At 39.3% G+C, this 24,312-nt stretch overlaps 1 protein-coding gene across 1 annotated transcript in view; it reads left to right on the forward strand.

Annotated features, from left to right (window-relative positions):
• The first annotated feature begins 20,976 nt into the window (after positions 1-20,976).
• Positions 20,977-24,312, forward strand: part of chrm3a (cholinergic receptor, muscarinic 3a) — a 79,277-nt gene continuing 75,941 nt past the window's right edge. The window contains exon 1 of the mRNA XM_085477374.1: positions 20,977-21,198. The gene's annotated coding sequence lies outside the window, so the exon portion shown is untranslated. The remainder of the gene's footprint in view (positions 21,199-24,312) is intronic.

A 24,312-nucleotide genomic window follows, 5' to 3' on the forward strand; every position in this document is an offset into this window, starting at 1 on the left:
ATTGCCGTGGTTACCCATAGTTTTCTTCTTTCATTCAGCATAGTGTATCTCTTTATGATCGATTTCACCTAGCAGGTGTCACTCGATAGCTGACAAATACACAGTTGAGGGGTGGCCGACCATATGGGCCAGTGTGACTGGGACTTTATTTCACTGAGTAATGCTCAGTTAATATAAGAATGTGCCAGTTGGCATTTTTTCATTGTGGCTATGTCGTACTGTAGTATTACCAAGGATTCATAAAAATTCTTTAAAAGTAAAATGCTAAATTATAATCATCTAAGACAGCGGTCTCCAACCTTTTTTGCGCCACGGACCATTTATGTCCGACAATATTTTCACAGACCGGCCTTTAAGGTGTCGCGGATAAATACAACAAAACAAAACCAGTACCGGTACCAAAAAACGAAAATTTATTCATAACACCGGGAAAAGACCCAGGGAAACCAAATTAGTTAGTTAGTTACTTGTTAGTCAGCAAGATTCATAATGACATAAAGAAGTAAATGATCAATGTCAGGTAGGATCGATTGAAATTGGAAACTTTTATAAAGATAGCGCTCAATGTGCAGCAGCTTTGTTTTCAATACCACCACATTTAGGCCAAGATTAATATTATAAATGAGAAAATAAAATGTTAGGGTTGACCTTTGATAGCAGTATATCTGACAGGAACAGTGACATCTTTGTATATAATATGTGGTATTTAGTGTACCAAGCATCCCTTGGTAGAATAGATATCAGCACAATGAAAAATATATCCAAAACTAGTTGCAATAGAATAATTTAGTCATTTAATTACGCAACTAAAATGTATAATTTATAATTTAGCAAGAGAGGCAGTTTATGTGAAAACATAATGGTTGCAGTAGAAATGATACAACACCTAAGAGAATGAAAAGACTAGATGTTTTATCAAAGCAGCATTTAAAATTGACTGTAATGAGCAACTTGTATGCTTGTTTATGTTCCTTTTCAGTATGCTAAGATCACAGATTGTGAGTGTAATTTTCTGACACTGGCATTTCTGTGGAACAAATTGAAATAAAATGTTCACTCTTCCTTATTAGAGCCTTGCTTTAATATAATGTAAGTGTGCAAATCACCATCTACTTCGAAGGCAGAGCGTTTCCCAAATGAAACTGACCCTTGCAAATTGCATGAACCTTGATAAATCCAGCAGAATCACCCACAATTATAGATGGTAATTTTTTGCATTTGAGTCTCACTTAAATGCATGTAGATTAAAGGGAAGAGTGCACTTGTTGTTAGCATGCAAGGCACAAGTCAGAGTGTCTGTACCGTTTGATAATAACCAAAACATTTCTGAGCATGGGATCTGTGTGATACAAAATACTAAACCGTTTGCAAATTTGCTTCAGTAAAATGTATTTGAGCGCTTGAGACGCTACCTTCCTGTGATCCAAACTACCACATGTACTTGTAACATTGTGGACTCTCATGAGGTACAGTGACAGAAACTGTATTTCAGTGTTTCAGACCAGCAACCTCAGTGTTTAAGCAATTGCCTAAAGCTATTCCTTTTTCAATATTTGTCCTTCTAGGGGGGATTTATGAAGAGTAAGACTCTGAAGGTCCACAATACTAATAGAGTTTGGAAAGAGGATGGTAGCAATTTCTGTTTTTTGCCCCGAGGTCCTTTTCAGGGATATTATGTGTAAAACTCCAAAAACATTGTGTGACTATGATAAAAATGTGTTGTCATCATTGGACTCACTGTATTCAGAGAGTTGTAGCTGCTAGCTTAGTCTGTCTCTTCCTGCCAGTTAGGTAGTCTGTCTGTCTCTATCCACTCCGCATGAGAAATGAGGAATGAGGTGTTGCCTACGGTCAGAGAAGGAGAGAAAGAGTGTGTCAGACAGATAGACTGAGTGGAACAGTCTGTGAATATGTCAGGTTAAAATGCTGGGACATTGCTCCCCAGTAATCCCTTTGGCTCCGTAGATTAGGAGAGACATGCTGTAGTGCCAGCTGCCAAATTTGTATTCTGGTCATCTCCCTTTCTTTCTGCAAGAGTCGACTTTTTGCCATATTTAGTCCAGGAAAATAAAATGCTAATTTCCCCCTTTGGTTTCAACTAGAAATCAAGCCAAAGAGGGACTTATCTTGCTTTTTGAACATGCAGAGCTTAGTCCTCTGGAAGTCCAGCCGCAGGCAGAGATGTATTCAGATTTAGTCTGCTTGTTTTCTTTACAAAAATCCTGTGTGGTATAACCTATTCATTCATCAAAGTCAGAAAAAGAAAACAATTCATTTTGCTGGGAGGGAAGGGAGAGAGCCACAATCATTATTGTTTGGACGATAACAATGATTAAAGTCGAAGATCTTGTTTTTTTACTTTTTCTTTTTTTTAACATTCGCTAAAACACACGCAAACACACACAAACACATGCAGCAAACAGCAAACAACACTGCAATAAAAGAACATAAGGAAACTGTGCCGTGACATTAAACAAAACTTCGGGGGGCTTATGGAGGAAAATCTCACCTCAGTATGTAATATCAGCAAACGCAGAAGCAGAGAGTAAATAGAGTACTGAAGGTACAGTATTCGAATACACACACTCAATTTCACTGTAAGGTGCTTAAGTTAAATCCTCCTAAATGTCTGGAGTCTAAAGCCATCAGTCTGGTTCAGTAAGACTGTGTTTTGTGCTTTGAGCTAAACAGGCAGCATGCTGACAATGACAGTTCAATATGTTGTTAGCAGGGAAAATGTGTACCAGGGTCACATCTTTCATATGCCAGCTGAAAGCTGTATCGCTGAAGTAGACTGTATAGAAAAGGACGTAGCATCAACTATTAGATTGTGGACTCCTGGGTTAAAGCTCAGAGCTGAGCTTTTTGTCTGTCATTATCTTGGTGTTGATGCACACTCATACAGTCACGACTAAAGCAAGCACTGCTTTATTAGCTTATCTTGAAATTCTTTCCAATACCAAAGGATGGCTCCTTTGGTATTGGAAAGAATGCTATTTGACACTGGCTTCACTCTTCAAACCCAGGCGGTGTGTATGTCTTTTATACATAGTCTATAGTCATTATATTGTTATTTATTTAATTCAATCCAATTTTATTTATGTAGCTCCAAATCACAACAACAGTCACCTCAAGGCATTTAATATTGTCAGGTAAAACCCTTCCAATAATACAGAGAAACTCCCAACAAGCAAGCACTTTGGTGACAGTGGGTCCCTTTTCAAGAGAAGAAATCTCTGGTAGCACCAGGTTTAGGGAGGGGCAGGCATCTGTCGTGACTGGTTGGGTCAGATGGCTACAAAGCACTATACAGGGAGTGCAGAATTATTAGGCAAATGAGTATTTTGTCCACATCATCCTCTTCATGCATGTTGTCTTACTCCAAGCTGTATAGGCTCGAAAGCCTACTACCAATTAAGCATATTAGATGATGTGCATCTCTGTAATGAGAAGGGGTGTGGTCTAATGACATCAACACCCTATATCAGGTGTGCATAATTATTAGGCAACGTCCTTTCCTTTGGCAAAATGGGTCAAAAGAAGGACTTGACAGGCTCAGAAAAGTCAAAAATAGTGAGATATCTTGCAGAGGGATGCAGCAGTCTCAAAATTGCAAAGCTTCTGATGCGTGATCATCGAACAATCAAGCGTTTCATTCAAAATAGTCAACAGGGTCGCAAGAAGCGTGTGGAAAAGCCAAGGCGCAAAATAACTGCTCATGAACTGAGAAAAGTCAAGCGTGCAGCTGCCAAGATGCCACTTGCCACCAGTTTGGCCATATTTCAGAGCTGCAACATCACTGGAGCCAAAGTAAGAAAGGCTGAAAGACGACCACCACTGAACAAGACACACAAGCTGAAACGTCAAGACTGGGCCAAGAAATATCTCAAGACTGGTTTTTCTAAGGTTTTATGGACTGATGAAATGAGAGTGAGTCTTGATGGGCCAGATGGATGGGCCCGTGGCTGGATTGGTAAAGGGCAGAGAGCTCCAGTCCGACTCAGACACCAGCAAGGTGGAGGTGGAGTACTGGTTTGGGCTGGTATCATCAAAGATGAGCTTGTGGGGCCTTTTCAGGTTGAGGATGGAGTCAAGCTCAACTCCCAGTCCTACTGCCAGTTTCTGGAAGACACCTTCTTCAAGCAGTGGTACAGGAAGAAGTCTGCATCCTTCAAGAAAAACATGATTTCCATGCAGGACAATGCTCCATCACACGCATCCAAGTACTCCACAGCGTGGCTGGCAAGAAAGGGTATAAAAGAAGAAAAACTAATGACATGGCCTCCTTGTTCACCTGATCTGAACCCCATTGAGAACCTGTGGTCCATCATCAAATGTGAGATTTACAAGGAGGGAAAACAGTACACCTCTCTGAACAGTGTCTGGGAGGCTGTGGTTGCTGCTGCACGCAATGTTGATGGTGAACAGATCAAAACACTGACAGAATCCATGGATGGCAGGCTTTTGAGTGTCCTTGCAAAGAAAGGTGGCTATATTGGTCGCTGATTTGTTTTTGTTTTGTTTTTGAATGTCAGAAATGTATATTTGTGAATGTGGAGATGTTATATTGGTGTCACTGGTAAAAATAAATAATTGAAATGGGTATATATTTGTTTTTTGTTAAGTTGCCTAATAATTATGCACAGTAATAGTCACCTGCACACACAGATATCCCCCTAAAATAGCTAAAACTAAAAACTACTTCCAAAAACATTCAGCTTTGATATTAATGAGTTTTTTGGCTTCATTGAGAACATGGTTGTTGTTCAATAATAAAATTATTCCTCAAAAATACAACTTGCCTAATAATTCTGCACTCCCTGTACAGACTGCAGTTTTTTCCCGTTGGTGGTGAAAGAACCAGAGAACCACCAAGTAATAAGAGGAGGGCAAACATGCTTGTGTCTAATTTCTTTGTCAATCCATCAATCAAAGAGTAGTTCAAATCCACCATAGCAAAACGAACCCCAAGTAAGTAGGTACATAGCCCTGGCCACAATATCAGACCCTAGCTTTCTTCTAGCAAAGCATGGAAAATGTAAGCCAAAGTTTCAAAATTGTAAACATTTATTTTGCCATACAGACAAAGAGGAGCTGCATTTTCAAGAAGTGCCTGAAGATTGGTAGTCACACAGTGGTAGGTCCAGTTAGCGGTGTTGTCTTTTCTGATAGGAGTTCTTTATCTGACTGTGGCTCTTCCACACCAGCATTCAGACGTTTATTGATTCCTGTTATTATCTGTTCTAAACACTTGCTTTTCATTGTCAGCTTTCCTTTCTAATAGGATCTATTCCCTTCCGGCTCCATACTTCTACAAACTCTCTTTCTTTCACCTGCACACTCCCTCATGGACATGCACAAACACACTTCACTCTGTCTCTTATCTAGGTCCTTTGTACGGCGTAAATAAGCTTCAGAGTAGGTAGACAGACACTTACTTTGTCATTGGGATTGTTCAGTTACCTTGACCTGCAGCTGCTCATCTCCAATTCAATTTTTCTGGACCCAATTGTAGTTCCCTCAACTGTGTCCCCCCCCCTCTGCTTTTGCTCCTTTTGCTCCTCTGTCTGTGTAAGTGGATGGTGCAAGGATTCATATCACAGGGAGTGACTGAGATAAAGTTTTATTCATTTGATTTCTCTCTTTCTGAAAAAGCAAAACAAAAAACAAAGACACATATCGTCATCAACACTTGAAACTCTGAATAGAAACAAAGGGAGGAGGGGGAGGGGGGCAAACCTAGTTTCTGATTTTAGTTCTTTTAATTGTCTCCATAAATTTGGCTTAATCTGTCAACTGAAATTGCATTATGATGATTGGCACAGGAGGGTAGGGGGATTTTAACTGTTCTACGGAGCACTAATTAGTTCCTCACCTGGCCCAATTTAGAGCGAGCAGCCAACACGTCACAACCCTTCATCGTCTTTTCTAACAAGCAACACAAACATTTCATCCTGCCTGTTCATGCTGTTCTGTTTACTTAAGGCGCGCACACACACAGACTCACAGAAGGGTGCGCACACAACTATTTGAGAGTCGTTCAATTAGGTAGCTTTATAATTTGATGTTTTTGAAACTTGGCTCAGTGGTGTTTACAGTAGTGGGAAATTAATTTTAATCCCATGCATGAGCTGTTTGTTAAAGAGGGAGCAATAATAATAAGAACGGTTTTGCTCATGCAGTTCAACATTAAAGCCAACTTTTTATGTGAAGTCGACCCCAGACAAACTACAAAGCGCACCACATTTTTTCAAGTGCAGTTCTCAACAATGACACTTGGACAATATTTGGTGACCAAAGATAACAGCTGTTTTTAAGACCAGAATTTATGGTGGCGTTTTATTGGACTGAATTATGTTTAAGCTCAAATATTTGTTGTACTATCATTCCATCATTTTATAAATGTGTTATGGATTAAAATATCCGTTTTAAGAAGTAGTTTATGACTGAAGCTCATCATATAAAATCGAATAATAGATGTTATTTGGGACTTTGGGATTTGAAGGCTGAGTATGAATCTTTAAACTTAAGAGGCTAAAGTGCCGTGAAAGGTAAACTTAATTATGTGTGTGGGAAAAGGTTTCATTAGCATGCATAAGCGGTGCGCAGCTATAAGTATTCAGAAGTGGCCATTTGAACTTAATTTAAATATCTGTGCACTGGTCTGTTTCTATTTAAAGTATTAAAGAAGAGAAATTAAATTGATTTTGAAGTGATATCACAAATACAGGACCGCTGTGAATTCTAATTGAATTTTAAAGAGGCTTTACTAATCTTACACGTGAAGATAAATTTCTTTGTTATAGGAGGCACCACTTAGTTTATAACATATTCTGGGGTTCTGCACAAACTTTCTTTAGTCTGAAAGAAAGACTTTGATAATATGACTGCGATCCCACTAAGGTTATACTAATTTTTTGTATAAAATGTACTTATTTGTGAAGCAAAACTTGAAGTGAAAGATGGTAATCAAGCTGGATTATGTGAAGGGTCACGCAGTCAGTATGACCTGCCCTCTGCTGCTTCCATTTTCATATTCTTTTGCAAACCAAAGCTTTATAGATGTGCAATACTACATCACTAAAGCTTTGCTTTGATACGATGGGGCGGATATGTCAGTGAATGGTGTGGATATGTTTAAGAAGTGCACCTGGCTATAAATGGGAATGGAAAATAGAAGTTCTGATGTATTATGGCACGGTAAAATATTTACTTTGAAGGAAAACTGTTCTTTAATAGCAGTACTTCTCCAGGCTTTCTGAAGGTCTTTCAGAGTGTTTCTTTGGACAATGAATACTTTTGCTCTCATTTTTCAGTCCAGCCCTTGTACCCGATCATATTCACGAGGAGTGCTTTTTTATTTGTTTGTTGAGCCATTTAACACTGACATATGAATCATTCGAGAATGAAAAAGGCACTTAACTCAAGGGATGAACAAGTGTTGTGTCTACACATAACAGAAAATACACACCCAACAGAAAACATACACAGAAAGAACCGATTTTAAATGGTATCTTTGTTGCTAGCAACGTGTCCAATTTCTGTGGTTGAACCTATAAAAAAATGCCAAGCATAACTGTTTGACGGGGAAAAAATAGAATTTGTGACCAACAATGTTAAAAGAATTAGCCAGGCAGTTGCCACAACTCAACACGGTGTACAGTGTGTTATTAAAAAATTATGAGGGATCTGACAGAAAAATCTGAAGATGTGGCAGTGAAACAAACTATTTACAGTAGATGAACAGTATCTGAAAGCCATCTTCTAAGAAAAAACAAGAAATCCAGCCAAGACCTGACATTGAACCTGGTAGATGCAACTAGCCTTTCAGCGATCCAGCTTCTGTTCACTAAAGCCTCTGCAGAAATGGTCTCAGTTGAAGGGTGGCTGTCGGAGAAACAGGGAGAAAAGTCTGAGATGTGCCAAATTACACAAGACCTGGGCTAAACATCAGTGGCAAAATCTGTGGGGATCTTGTCGAAATTGTTGGAATTGTGAACACAGAAAGATTTTGATCATTCAGTACCTTCTTTAAAGTGTGTGAGCGGCAACAGCTTCATTGCCAATGCAGTAAAAGCAAACCTAGACAGAAAAACCCCCACTTTCAATTATGGATTGGCCTCCCCCAGAGCCCGGACATTAAACTTTACTGAAGCAGTGTGGGATCATCTTAACAGAGCATGGAACAACAACACAGCTAACAATAAAGGAAATAAATAGGAATAAAGGAAAGCATACCAAAGACTGAAATTCAAGCTGATTAGAATTGTGTAAACTCGGTTTTTGCCTCATGTATTGTATTTCGACTTATATTTGCATATCTTTCAATAAATCATTGCTTTTATTCCAAATGTTCCTGGCAAAATATAAAGAAACGAGGAACGACTCTTTTGCATAGTGCTCTATTTATTATTATGTATTTTCATTAGTAGTATATGTATTATTATTATGTTTCAACAAATACAATCAAAATTATAATCAGCTTTATGCTAAAGTAAAAGAGAAATGTTATTTTTTCAATGGATCCAGTGAAGATGCTACTTTATACCAAGTCAGCTGGATGAAATAAGGAACTATTTTTTTCATGCATGATTGTGTGGGCAACTGAACCTATTTCTGTCTCGTCCTCTGTTTGCCTTTCTTGCCGTCTCTCCTTGTGGGCACTCGTCCTCCCAGATGTTATTTGCACCTGCGCTACATGCTGTGTAAGTCTTCTCAGTGGCGGCAGCATCTTGGCAGTGCTCGATGCGGAACCAATAACACAGAGGTGTGATCATATACACATCAGGATCATGGCACAGTGGCAAAATGGTATTTAAGAACACACACCCAGACCAATGCACACACGCAACCCTTCATATGAGTACTTTTTTGGTACATTTTTAGTCATTGCTGACTTGCTGGAGTCCCCACCAAGAGATAAAAACACGCACACAGAAACACATTTAACGTCACTTTGTGATGCAGGATTTTTGTAAGAAAGGTGCAGCCAAAGGGAAAGTTTGTTTACCTGAGAGATGTGAAAAGTATCAGTACTTAATTGAAGTCCAGCTCAGAAGATGCGCGTGGAGCAAACGCCGATTGAAGGCAGATATGTCTGCTTAGAACATTTTACATCTCGTCTACTTCCTTAATTAATTTTGGTTGGAGCTTTTCAAATCTTTTTTTTTTCAGATCTCTGTATCTTAAGTAAAGCGCGCATGAAATGCTTGATACTTATTTTCAAATATTGAAGGAGGGAGACATCTGATGGCATTTAAAATGTTCAAATGGGTCAAAACATGAAAAGTGAATATTTGAGTTTCCATACACTAGCAAGAAATAAAGTTCAAGCGTGCTAGTGTGTAGATTAAGAATAGCTTATTTTGTTTCCTCTTGTTTTCCACTCTGTTATGTTACTCTGGGGGATATGACAAATAGTCTCTATTTTAATGTCAAAAACTTACAGGTTTGTTTATGTTGCCTGTGATGCCTAAGTAAAAACAGGTATGAGATATATTTTTGCCTGAGTTGCATTTCATATTACTCACCCACTACTAAAAGCAAAATCGTCCAAATGTATGGATTTGTGCAAACAGTTGTCTAGTGAAATGTATGTATCCCCATGACTTTGGCAATTTGCTGAATCTTTCTTTTGTGCCACAGTTCCTGGCCTGCCAAGCTAAACTGTAATAAAATTGATGATCCCCTAACTTTTCTTCTAGGGCATGTTCATCCAAACCCAGTATGAACATGCAGTTATACAACAAGCAATAAGAATCATGGCCGTCTCCCAACATCCCCACTTCTCTGAATATGAATCTTTGCCATCAGAAAACCCAGGGTGCCAAAGTGCAAAACAAACAGCCTGAAGCCATCATTTGTCCCAGCCATTAAACTGCTGAAAACCATAATTAAAGACTAGTAGAACAGAGCAATGCATAATACTTTAACCCGTTTTAAATCCTTAGAAAATCATTTCTGGATGATTAAAAGTGATTAGATGGTCTAATGCTCTTTCTAATATATGTTTTTAGTATGTTTACAGTCCTGTGAAAAACTAAATACACCGTAACTGCTCTGTAGGAAATAAGTGGGTAAGCTGCTAATCAAATGCACTTGATTAACAGATCCTCAGCAAGTATGAGCACCTCTATAAAAGCAAAAAATTTAGCAGTTTAGTTTTGTCAGGCCATACAAAAAACCCAAGAGCTATATCTCAGACTCTACTGGCCTCTCTTAGCATGTTAAATGTTGAAGTTCATGTCAGTACAATTAGAAAAAGTCTGAGGAAGTAGGTGACTCCTAATTTAGTTGTTTTCTCTAGGTTTATTGTATTTTTGCAGCCTGATGATAACTTCCTTAAGTTGCATTGACATGCCATCTTTTGGGCCCCATATTGAAAGTTCCAGTGAACAACAACCAAATGCAAATTCAACACTTTGAATTAATTCCAGATATTTTAACTGGCCATAAAACTCCATGCCAGTCAATTGTCAAATTACTTTTGAGTCTTTGAGTGTGTAAAATGTTTGTTATTCCTAAACAGTTATTGCAATACTGCTGTTAAAGCCATTTACTGAAAACTGAATGTTTGCACAACTTATGCGTCTATGCTGTCCCCTCTTCTCTTCACCCTGTACACCTCTGACTTCTGCTACAACTCTGAATTATGCCATATTCAGAAGTTTGCAGATGACACGGCCATCATGGGGTGTATCTGGGATGATCAGGAAGAGGAGTACAGAAGTCTGGTGAGGAACTTTGTCGCATGGAGTCACACAAACCACCTGCAACTCAACACCTCAAAGACTAAGGAACTGGTTGTGGACTTCGGGAGGTCCAGAGAAGGTCCACTGCCGGTTCAGATAGAGGGGGAGGAGGTGGAGGTGGTCAACAAGTACAAGTACCTCGGGCTGTGGGTGGACAATAAACTGGACTGGTCATGCAACACAGAGCACCTGTATAAAAAAGCCCAAAGCCGACTGTACTTCCTCAGGAGGCTGAGGTCTTTTAACATCTGCAGGAAGCTCCTGAGGATGTTTTACCAGTCAGTGGTTGCTGGAGTACTTTTCTATGCTGTGGTGTGCTGGGGGAGCAGCACAGCAAAGAAGGACTCATCCAGGCTGGAGAAACTGATCAGGAAGGCTGGCTCTGTGGTCGGCATGAAGCTGGACACTCTGGTGACAGTGGCAGAGAAAAGGACACTAAAGAAACTGCTGGACATTATGAACAATGCTGGGCATCCTCTGCACACGGCCATAAACAATCAGAAGAGTCTGTTCAGTGACAGGTTGCTTCTCCCCAAGACAAGAACTAACAGACTTAAAAACTCCTTTGTCCCACACGCCATCAGACTGTTTAACTCCTCTCTGGAGGGGAGAGGGAGGGGAGAGAGGAGGACAAAGGAGGGGGGAACAACTAAGCTGTAGTGCCTCTTCACCTCACTGTACAATACCTTGTGCAATACTTTTTGTAAATAGTCAACAGTGCAATAGACTCAATACTTGAAATGTGCAATTCACTTGTATTTTTATTTTTATTCCTATTTATTCTATTTATCCCCTTTGTATATTTTATTTATATTTGTCTCTGTATTTATATGTGTGTGTGTGTGTGTGTGTGTGTGTGTGTGTGTGTGTGTGTGTGTGTGTGTGTGTGTGTGTGTGTGTATATATATATATAACAATTCTGTAACTGTAACTTTGGTCGTTGCTGTGCTTTTTTTTTGGAAGTCGAATTTCCCAGAGGAACCCACCCGAGGGATTAATAAAGTTCTATCTTATCTTATCTTATCTTATCTAACTGCATCATGTCACATTTTAGCATTATTTTTTGCCTCATATTCCTATTTCTGTGCAAATAACTGAAACTAATATAGTGATACTGTCTTGGTTGCATGTAAACTTACTATGTAAAAAGTGCTTAACGCCAACTAGCCTGGGTTAATAGCTCACTATGAAAATGTTACCATGCTGAGGGTAAAATTTAGCTCAAATAATCAATGTTTGAAAGTACAACACCCCCACAGCTGCTAGTTGAGCTGTTATTATCTCGTATATCAAAAGTGTCACATCTCACCTCTTGTAGATTTTAGTTCGAATAAATCATGTGTGCAAATATCCCCTCATGAGGTAAAGAGACATTATGAACTGGTAGGAGAACTCTTTCTCCCAGTCAATCAAAACAGTGTGATCCAGTATTATCCTGCAAGCCTGACTGGGATGGCTCTGATTAGTCCTGCATGAGGAGCTAATATGAGTCTAACAACCAGGACCAGATGTGCTCTTTGTTCAGAAGGTTGGTGCTCAAAGAGATAGAAAGAGTAAATCTGGGGTGCTCAAAGGTAGACATGCAGGCAGGCATGCGCTGTATATATGGCCAGGCAGCATGCGTACTAATTCGTCATAGCATTCATCCCTTTATTCGCCTTTGCTTATCTTGATTATTTCTCCCATCCCTTAGATCTCTTTGGGATTTTTAACATCTGGACGTCTGGATGTCCAATTCAGAATAAGTAGTCAAGCCAAGAATCTGCTCGAAAGACAAAAAGGACAAGCTCAGTTACTTTGGCCTTTGAGATTAAGCTGTTATCCAGTACATATAAGGGTTCAAAAAGCAGAAATTGTGCTCCATGGAAATTCATTCATTCATTTCTTGTTTTTCTATCATTTGTTTTTTTTCGCTGTTACACTCTCATTCCTTATCACGCAGACACACACGCCCCATGAGTGCTCGGATTTTGAACTGTAAAACCCCGATTGAATTTCTTTCTTTTATGAATATTGGGAGATCAGTATTTGACTAGCCAGGTGCACAGTTGGTAAATCACAGAAAATGAGAAGAGCTGGGACTTTGGGAGGACAGACAAAGCGGCATATGGTGAGCAAGTGGTTGGTCTATTGCATACTGATACAAACAAGTGATTCATGCACTTTGGCATTGTATTGTTGGATGTGGGGAAAGCCCTGTAGTGGCTCAAGGAGGAATTAGTCCAACTGGGTCTGTCGAAGCTCCGAGCCATGCTGTTAAGTTATCTCAAGCATGGAAAAGCTTCAGTCTATCCCTGGTGTGCTTGTGAGACACAGAATGGGAATAAATACGATTCAATGTAAAACTCTGCTGTGATTTTGACTTTCAGCTGCATTTTGTAGTGTGTTGACAGTATACTTACTGACGGGCTTACTGAGGAAAAAGAGAAAGGGGTCAAAAGATTAATAATTACATTCGGGTTCTTTATCTAAAGGGATGTTCCATACCAGTAATAGCGATAATTAATTAGCTTACTCCTTTGGGGTAATTAAAACCCTCGATAATCTGACTTTGTTCTGACAGAGTGGCTTCTGACTGCTGATAGATGGGACATGGAGAAACAAGGCGAAACAGGAAAGTCTAGGGTGACACAATGTGTTAACTTGCAGAGTCATTTGTTTACGCTGCGTCTCACTGATGTTTGTTGAAGCTCCTCGGTTCACTCTAGCAGTCATTTAAAATTTCATATAATAGCGTTGGAGAATATGAGGGATTTTGTGAAGGACACTGTGTAACATGCATTACAATGATACAATGCTGACAGCTTCTTCACCTTGAGCCTGACACTGACAAAACATGCAGTTGAAGCAGAAGCAATCTCACTGTTGCTTGAATTTTAAAGAGGCTTTACTAATCTTACACGTGAAGATAAATTTCTTTGTTATAGGAGGCACCACTTAGTTTATAACATATTCTGGGGTTCTGCACAAACTTTCTTTAGTCTGAAAGAAAGACTTTGATAATATGACTGCGATCCCACTAAGGTTATACTAATTTTTTGTATAAAATGTACTTATTTGTGAAGCAAAACTTGAAGTGAAAGATGGTAATCAAGCTGGATTATGTGAAGGGTCACGCAGTCAGTATGACCTGCCCTCTGCTGCTTCCATTTTCATATTCTTTTGCAAACCAAAGCTTTATAGATGTGCAATACTACATCACTAAAGCTTTGCTTTGATACGATGGGGCGGATATGTCAGTGAATGGTGTGGATATGTTTAAGAAGTGCACCTGGCTATAAATGGGAATGGAAAATAGAAGTTCTGATGTATTATGGCACGGTAAAATATTTACTTTGAAGGAAAACTGTTCTTTAATAGCAGTACTTCTCCAGGCTTTCTGAAGGTCTTTCAGAGTGTTTCTTTGGACAATGAATACTTTTGCTCTCATTTTTCAGTCCAGCCCTTGTACCCGATCATATTCACGAGGAGTGCTTTTTTATTTGTTTGTTGAGCCATTTAACACTGACATATGAATCATTCGAGAATGAAAAAGGCACTTAACTCAAGGGATGAACAAGTGTTGTGTCTACACATAACAGAAAATACACACCCAACAGAAAACATACACAGAAAGAACCAATTTTAAATGGTATCTTTGTTGCTAGCAACGTGTCCAATTTCTGTGGTTGAACCTATAAAAAAATGCCAAGCATAACTGTTTGACGGGGAAAAAATAGAATTTGTGACCAACAATGTTAAAAGAATTAGCCAGGCAGTTGCCACAACTCAACACGGTGTACAGTGTGTTATTAAAAAATTATGAGGGATCTGACAGAAAAATCTGAAGATGTGGCAGTGAAACAAACTATTTACAGTAGATGAACAGTATCTGAAAGCCATCTTCTAAGAAAAAACAAGAAATCCAGCCAAGACCTGACATTGAACCTGGTAGATGCAACTAGCCTTTCAGCGATCCAGCTTCTGTTCACTAAAGCCTCTGCAGAAATGGTCTCAGTTGAAGGGTGGCTGTCGGAGAAACAGGGAGAAAAGTCTGAGATGTGCCAAATTACACAAGACCTGGGCTAAACATCAGTGGCAAAATCTGTGGGGATCTTGTCGAAATTGTTGGAATTGTGAACACAGAAAGATTTTGATCATTCAGTACCTTCTTTAAAGTGTGTGAGCGGCAACAGCTTCATTGCCAATGCAGTAAAAGCAAACCTAGACAGAAAAACCCCCACTTTCAATTATGGATTGGCCTCCCCCAGAGCCCGGACATTAAACTTTACTGAAGCAGTGTGGGATCATCTTAACAGAGCATGGAACAACAACACAGCTAACAATAAAGGAAATAAATAGGAATAAAGGAAAGCATACCAAAGACTGAAATTCAAGCTGATTAGAATTGTGTAAACTCGGTTTTTGCCTCATGTATTGTATTTCGACTTATATTTGCATATCTTTCAATAAATCATTGCTTTTATTCCAAATGTTCCTGGCAAAATATAAAGAAACGAGGAACGACTCTTTTGCATAGTGCTCTATTTATTATTATGTATTTTCATTAGTAGTATATGTATTATTATTATGTTTCAACAAATACAATCAAAATTATAATCAGCTTTATGCTAAAGTAAAAGAGAAATGTTATTTTTTCAATGGATCCAGTGAAGATGCTACTTTATACCAAGTCAGCTGGATGAAATAAGGAACTATTTTTTTTATCTTAAATATTAGTCAGTTTTTAAGTGGTGATTCTGGTGGTAATCACATTTTTTTCTGTTTTATCTCAGACAACTGTTCTGATAGTGTCTCCAACTTTGGTGCCAGGTTGAATCTAACCTAACCGACTACTAAATCAGAGCTGAGTGTAATGATGATTGACTCCAGCCTTTAGTCAGCATGTGTCACCCCTCTAGTCTGAAAGAAGCACTTTCTATCTACTAAGCTCGACTGGATTTTGATTACGCTTTGTCAGAAGATGACACAAGCTCTAACCACAGGCTGTTGACCTCTGAGTGATTACTGGCTGATTGCCCTCTCCATGGTTTCCTTTATAACGGAATCATTCAGGCTGAAATTCAAACCTTTGGATGCACAGCAATTGCTGGTTAAGTTTGGAATAAATTTCTGATCGTCTGAGATTGCACAAAGGGTTTTAAAGTACGCATAGCTTGGTAATGAGGAATATCTAGCAAGATATTTTGCCTAACCATCTTTACTTTGAAGAGCTTCTGTGGCTCCTTTATTTTGTTTACTGTTTCTCACTGCTCATCTTTTCTGTCAGTGCCCTCCTCTCACCCAAGCAGTCGGGGCAGATGGTCTCCCTCCTCTGGTTCTCCCAGAGGTTTTTGCCCTTTTAAAAGGGAGAAATTTTCTCCCTACTGTCGTCAAATCCTTGCTCAAAGGGTATGTTAGGTTTGTCTTGATTGTTAGATCTTTGGCATGGGATGGCGTGTTGTGAAATACATTCTGCAGGGAGACAGAGAGAGACTGGGCTTACTTACATATTCTGCTGACAACTTGTTAAAGGACAAGGGTGACAGCAGAGATGACAAGTCGTGGTATGATTAAGGTTACTGCTAAAATTCCAAGAAAAATACAGAATTCTTTGGGCAGAGGGAGAGGATTAGACTTTTTATTCATGTGAAGAGAGGGATGTCAAGATGCCTATAAAAGGGAAAATGCTGGACTGAATGTGTCCAAAAACCTAAACAAAAGTTGAAGTTGGAGAGGAGAGGAGAGAAAAGAGGGGGATCATTGTGAAGCTGGGATTGGTGGATAATTCAACACTTCATTTGTATTCTGATGCCAGAATCTCATTGCACATGTCATGAAAGGACATGGTTACATATACACAGAAACCACACACAGAAAAATCATCCCCGGGCTGTTAGCTTCTAATTATTTCCCCCCCCCAAAAAACATGCATTCTAAATCAAAAAGCCCTCCATTAAATCAAAGACTTGTGTTATTCATCACATCATCACCACCAGCGCCCAGCATCAAAATATGGGAATGCATAGTAATCAGTTTTCTTTCTGTACATGCTGCTTGTTTACATATTCAAAGAAACTGTATGGGAAAAAATGTTGAGATAATTATCTCTTAGAGGTGGTAATTTGTTTATGTGTTTTCCAGAAATATTTGCCAACATGAGGTTTTAAACCTTTATATCAGTTTGTCTGAGCTGTAATCATTAGTGAAAATTACTCATGCTGTGAAATTAGAAACGTAAGATCAGACAGGCAATATTTTGTGCCGAGTATCACCGAGAATAACTCCAAGCGTGGATCCTGAAACACTTTGTGATTTGAAGCAGTGATGCATGCTGTTTTCATGCTGTGACATTGTTCTAATTTTTATCTACGAGGCCCCGAAAGACAAATTATTAAAATGAAAGTGATTCTACCCATTCCGTCCCAAGCCCCCTTTTTTTGTCCATTTAAACGCGATCGTGGCTCAAGAGTTGGGAGTTCGCCTTGTAATCAGAAGGTTGCCAGTTCGAGCCCCGGCTTAGACAGTCTCGGTCGTTGTGTCCTTGGGCAAGACACTTCACCCGTTGCCTACTGGTGGTGGTCAGAGGACCCTGTGGCGCCAGTGTTCGGCAGCCTCGCCTCTGTCAGTGCGCCCCAGGGTGGCTGTGGCTACAATGTAGCTTGCCATCACCAGTGTGTGAATGGGTGGATGACTGGATGTGTAAAGCGCTTTGGGGTCCTTAGGGACTAGTAAAAGCGCTATACAAATACAGGCCAAATACAGGCCATTTAACTGCTTTTTTTCTGTTTTTGCCGACTCAGACTATGACTATGAACACACATGAAATAATTCTTCATCTGTTTTCCATATGAAGCATAACTTTGTTTTAGCCACCCAAACTTTTAATTATGATCCAGATTTGTATTATTATCTTTGCTTTTCCCATTCTATAAAGGATTTTTGCAATTATAGAGACTGCAGTTTGTTCATTTTGATGACCGGGCCTTTGGAGTACAGCAAACTCACTGTCATGGTCAAGAAACCAAACCAGTTTGAGACGATTTGAGCTTTGTGACAGTGACAGTTATGGGTACCCTGTCTCATAAAGAGATGGTCAGGGTCAGCAAAATGAACTCAGGTAGGCTGTGGCCCTGAAAAAATGCAATCCAGTTTTATTTATATGGCGCCAAATCACAAAAACGTTCACCTCAAGGTTGCTTTATCCATCCTAAGGTAAAGCCCCTACAATAATACTACCAGCTAAGGGACCAAAAGTGTACCGAGATTCATTACACCACTAAAATCAGCCTAAACTACTGATACAAGGCAGGATGGATCCATGCTTTCTTCTCGGTTACACCACATTCTGAGCCTACCATCTGAATATTGCAGCAGAAATCTTGACTCATCAGATCAGGCAACAGTTTTTCAAATCGTATGTTGTCCACTTTTAGTGAGCCCTCCTGTTTCCTGTTCTTAGTGGCACCGTTTGTGGTCTTTTGCTGCTAGGTCTTCTACTTCAAATGTCTGTCTGAGATCCTCTTCTGCATAACTTGATTATAACAAGTGGTTATTTCAGTTAGTCCTAACTTTCTAACACAAAATAACTCCTGCTCACTGGATATTTTCTCTTTTTCATTCTTTGTAAACCTAGAGATGACGGGGTGGGAAACTAGATCAACAATTTCTGAAATACTCAGAATGTTAGACTAGCACGGGAATACTCTGACCAGAGATGTTGAAGTTTAGTATATGAGCAAAACTCTTGACCTTGACTGTTAAGGCGGCTTCTTTCACATAAAAAGACATGACTGGATAGGTCGAATGTAGAGTTACCTGAGATTTGTGAAATGGATGAATTGGTTTAGTTTTGATTGATTAGTTTTGAGCTTGAATTAACACTAACACACACTTTTCATTTAGGGGCATTGAGGGTTGAGATTACTACCCCTAAGGTCTTTCTCTTGTTGTGAGAATGGTTTCATCATTCACATTGATTTTTTTGAGTTATTTTCATACTTTAGTTATCACTCTGGGTGTAACCTTTTTTGTGCAGAAAGCTCTGAGCGTTTTCTGTCTCAGTACCCATCAATGAAGAAATTAGATTTGCTTCTAGGCAGGCAGCTATGTTTCAATATTATTTTGTTAAAGAAAATCTATGAAAATCTAAATCCAGCTTGTCATCAATTTGTGTTTGCAGACGGTTACTGAATGCGATGCATATTTATTTGCATTATTCATCCAAACAGGATTTTTTTTAACAATTTAGATTTGAATTTTATTTCTGAAAAATAAACCACAAGTATTTGTAGTAACCTCACCATATATTTTTTACAGGTTCATTGTGCAGTCACAAACAAAAACACTTTTGTTTTTTTCTGAATACACCTTGCAGTTTTTACCACTTTTTACCCTGCAGTGAACTTTGTTGGCAAACCTTTTCAGTCCGTTTTCTCCATATTTTATTCACTTCCCCTCAGACATTTTTTTGCCTAACCTTTGCATACAGAACCTTGCTTTTTCAGTAAAAGCTATAGATTTGTTCAGTTACCATGCAGGTAAAAATGTATTTCCCTATTATTTCTGAGTACTCGGGGATTTTGTTGATACCTTTGACTTGAATGAAAGAGACCATTATGAAGTGAAAACTGTGTCTGTAGACCAGTGGCCTACAGTAACTTTGTTATCAGTGTGCTCATGCAGTTCTTGAGGAATCAGACAGTGTGAAATTGCACGATGGTGAATGTTGAGGCTCAGCTTAGAGTTTGTGTTTATCAAAACTCTTATGCTAGATGTACTGGACTAGAACCACAGACTGGCATCTCTTTACTTTTATTATTATTATTATTATTATTATTATTATTATTATGTATGACTTGGAAAAAAAATTATGACACAAGACCAAATATGAATTTTACCTGGGGAGTTCTGACACTTTTTTTCTATTACATGCTTTTTACACTTTAGGTAAGTAATCTATGCAGTGATCATTGCGGTGTAGGTTATTCCCAATGTCCCAGATGTAATTTGCAACCTTCATTTGAAATGTTTGCTCCTTTGGCCTGGTGTAGACAATACTGAAATAAAATCTTTTCTATCAATATTTGTCCCTATTCTAACTTCATTATATAGCTTTTGGTTTTCTGCTTTGAATCTCTATAAATTATCCAAGATTCTTTTAATACCCACAGATTAACCAGTCTGTGAGGTCACAGGCGAGTACACGGCACATCCAACGTGAACACCACCACAGGCTTACTACATCAGCAGCTGTCTAAGCCATCCCTTGCATCTCCTTACAACAGACACAACATTATGTAAGCCGTTACACACATATACGCCAGCATCCAGATTGAAAGAATTGGTTCGGCACTCGCAGGGTGCAAACGAGGTGCTGATGGGAAAGCACACGCAGACAGTGTCATATAGCCTACAAGGCATTAGGATGATGAGAGAACTGTAACATGTTGGAGGTATCCAGCACAATATCCTATTCATCTCTCTACCCATTCTATATTTTCATAGAAATATTGCCCGCGCACTGGGAACAGGAAATGTGGGCCGAGAGTCTGCAGTGAGTCTGAGCAGGAAGCTCTGAGGTTTCATTCCACAAGTCCCTGCAGCCAGGCGTAATTGGCTTCCACATTCCTCCAAGGATTACCACTCACTTCTTATTTGTGTTTATATATAAAAAAATTAAAACATTTGCTTTGGCTCCCTTAATTACGCTCAGTGTCAAAACAGACACTGTTTCCACTTGCCTTGTTTTTTTTCTTACATTGGGTGAAATAATAAACAAGTGAGTGGACATTTCAGCTCTTATTGAACACATCCAAAGGTTTTCTATCTGTTTTTATGTGTAAGCATCGATGGAAGGCTACAATAAACAAACTGGAGATATTTTTATTTGTATATTTTATTTACAAAAATAATACCAAAAAGAATGTATATCATTGCTCGTAATATAGGAAATATGAAATATTTTGTGTGAACTCAAAAGCTTGAAGCTTTGGCCATGACACCGTCTGCAGTTGGGCAAACGTAGCTGAAGCAGTGAGAAACCTGACTGTGTGGAATCGGGTATGACTTTTACAGATTTGTCAGTCTAATCTGCCGCTGTGTGCAATGACTTCCTCCGGCTCCCCAGAGCTATTGTCTATGAATGAATATGGACTTCTTTTATTCCACGGGTGTGCCACCTGCCGGTGCGTCACGGCTCCTCTGACCAATCCCGCCGCAGTGACTCTCCGTGCGCCCTTGGAGATCCCGCGGTGCTCCTGACATCGCCGCCCAATCCACGTCTCGGTGACAGTAGAAGGTGCCGAGCCCCATTAGCTTAGTACCGTTAGCGCTTCAGATGTGATTAGATTGGACTGCCGTACTGCTGATATGCCAAACATGGACGCGTGACAAGTTTCCCTGGATTGTCTTTTCCTCATCTACTTCTGCCGCTTTTGACCGCGCACGCATCCGCAAACGATGTGAGGTAGGTGTGCATAAGACAAAAAGCGAAAGTTTGGGAAATATTTTGTCAAGAAAAGTATATTTTTACACCCCCACAAACGATTTACAGCTGCTTTATTGTGCCGCGTTTTTCGTCCCAAAACGCTTCACTTTGAAGTTCCGGAAAATCTGAATAAAATTACATGCGCTTGTTTCCAAAGCGAACACATTATATACAGGATAGCAATGCGGGTTCGATTGAGATCTGCTTTTGTTTTGATGCAAGTTTGAGAAAACAAGTGCCACTGCCGTCCGCCGGCTCAGCATCCATGCCCAACCCTTCGCGCTCTTCACGTCTGTCCTGTAAAAAGACGACGTGGCTTCTGAAGCGTTATGCTTTAGTAAAGTTGAAAATCATAAATTCCTATCATGAGCAAAATCTTGAATTACCAGAAGTTCGACAAAAATCTCCAAAAAGAAGCACATTTTCACCAAAAGAGGTCGTCCTTAATGCGCAGCGTGTTCTTCGTCTTGTGGCACATTCACATTATTTGCTTTCCTAATATAAAGAATTTGTTTCTGTATTGCTGTGGTCCGGGAAGCAAATTAATAGCATTATTATATGGCAATTGGAAGGCATTTATTAACTCGAATGACTGTTTATTTATGATGTCCATAGATGGCAATGTGAAGGAATGTTCCCTCTCAGTGAGGGAACATTTGACTTTACACTGGATAATGAGTAAGAACAGAGGCAATGGCATCTGTGCCATAGTGCAAATATTTTTCTTTTAGTCCACTGCAGCAGTTATTCATCACACAAACCAGAATGTGAGTTTGACAACACAGTAGCTGTAAAGAAATGACAGACTCCTATACACTCTGTGATTCCTTTACAGTTTTTGTAAACCTCGATAGTTTTAATACGTTGCACATATCAACACTACCAGCATGTTTTTTATATCTATATATCAACAAAACCATTGTTAGGGAACAGTGCGTCAGGTTCCGTATTGTGCTGAATGCTGGGTCGGTGACAAGTCTGTTAAAGGGTGAACAGGAATGTGTTGCGATGATTATGACTTTCCATTGCCTCCTTTGTTGAGAAATGCAGCGAGGACATTCACAAAAGAGAAAAAAGACACATGAGAGAGAAGGTGAACAGCAATAGAGCTTTCACTGTGTGATGTATTGTTTGCGGCCCGGTCAATATTGGTTGACTAATATTTTTTTCAGGCTTTCCTCTCTTGATCGATGGTTTTGTTGTGGACGGTGCTACTGTTGTATTGATCATCATTATGACTTTTCCAAATAGGCTGTGGGTGGAGGACAGTACTACTGATCCTGGCGACAGGTCTAGATGGCTCTAAAGAACATGAAAATGTCTTAGCTTTTATCTTCTACTCCTGTTGTTCTGCTCATACCGTAGGTTCCAAACTTGTTGATATCTACTGATATAAAAAATAAGATGTGAGGTATTACAAGTATTTATAGGACTGATGTGAGGTGATAGTCTTCTATCGTTGGTAAGCAAAAGTCAAACTGTTTCCCTCCACTAAGTTTGATCATTAGAAGGAGTGGCTTGGATTTACTTTTTGAGAGTTTAATGATAAAATCAATGCTTCGTTTATGCCTGTTTGGCAATACCTCAAGCGTAGAATCAACACGGGAAACAGTAACCCAGGCTGCGACTTCCTGTAACAAAACTGTAAATATGCTGCACAAATCCATACAACAAAAGCGGCAGATTTCTACACAAATCCCCATCTAATCCATTTCAGTTGTTCATTAAAGTGTGCCAGATGTTTTAAGCAATGACTGGCACAGACAGTGGTGCATATGTATTAAAAAATGACAGGCTGCATGAAAAACAAGTCAAATCAAGTCAAGTCAAGTTGGCTTTATTGTCACTTCAACCATATACAATTTAACAGTACACAGTGAGGTGAAACAACATTCCTCCAAACAAACAAACACAAGAATGCAGAATACTAGATGAAATAAATAATTTATGATTCAGACAAAGGCATCAGTACAAGAGTAAAACCCTGAGGCTGCAGTGTACTTTGACTGGCACCACCAGGCTACTTTTAGAGCAGAAAATAGGAGACAGTGATGGGTATTTTACAGGAATCAGCTGGCCAAACAGACTGGCTAACTCCCCCATTGGGTTTCATTAGAGCTCGTCTTGATGTTAAAGCCTGTTTAATCCACTTTCACAGCCACACAGACCACAACAGAGCAAAGAACAGTGTCTATCTTTAGACAGCACATGGGCAGAAACTTTTCCATCTCAGTTCAATTATTAAAACAATAACACAAATTCCTTGTAGCTGGCCTTTAAATGTCTCAGTTTGAGAGGCTCCCTGGGCAAAACTGTGTGCTTCTGGTAATCACTGAAACCGATGGGACCGGCGTTTTCAGCTTCAGATAGAAGGGTGTCAATCAGTGCATGCTCAGTTATCTTATCCATAAACAGATTTGCACTCCTTCTTGCATCCCCCCTTGTTCCTCCTGTGGGTAGATGGGCTGCTGCAGGGTGTGATTACGGTAAAGCCTTATGAGGTGAGTGCTTTGCCTGTTTGTCTTTGTCTCTGCTCTCTCTGGGCAGCTACTGTTGTTGTCCCAGGTTCATAGCGCCTGTTTTGCTTCAGAGACTCAATGCTGGGAAGACACTGGCTTCAGATACCTAACAGGCAGCTTGACATCTTTGACATTTAAAGCAGAAATATATATATATATATATATATGTGTGTGTGTGTGTGTGTGTATATATATATATATATATATATATATATATATATATATATATATATATATATATATGTATATATACACATACATATATATGTATATATGTATATATATTTATTTATTTTAGGGCTGCGCTGCAGTTATATTGGCACCTAATGCAAAAAGCATATTTTTAACCTAGCGTTTATTTGACAGCTCTTTATAGTTGGTGGCAATAAAGTGCCTCACTTAAGGCCTGGCAAAAATGCTGCTGTATGTTTACCTTAGGATATTGTGCATGTTCAGCACACAACTATACACACCTAACTCAGGATAATGCAGGTGAGGAATAGTTCAAGTGTCGGGCATTAGCCAGGAAAAGAAGAGTGGTTTATAGAGCTAGAGTGCAGATAGTTTGTGTTGT

This window comes from Copadichromis virginalis, linkage group LG13 (genome assembly GCF_057382275.1).
Source record: "Copadichromis virginalis isolate Kocher_CV1m ecotype Utaka linkage group LG13, C_Virginalis_male_GT1.1, whole genome shotgun sequence".
NCBI classification, from domain to species: Eukaryota; Metazoa; Chordata; class Actinopteri; order Cichliformes; family Cichlidae; genus Copadichromis; species Copadichromis virginalis.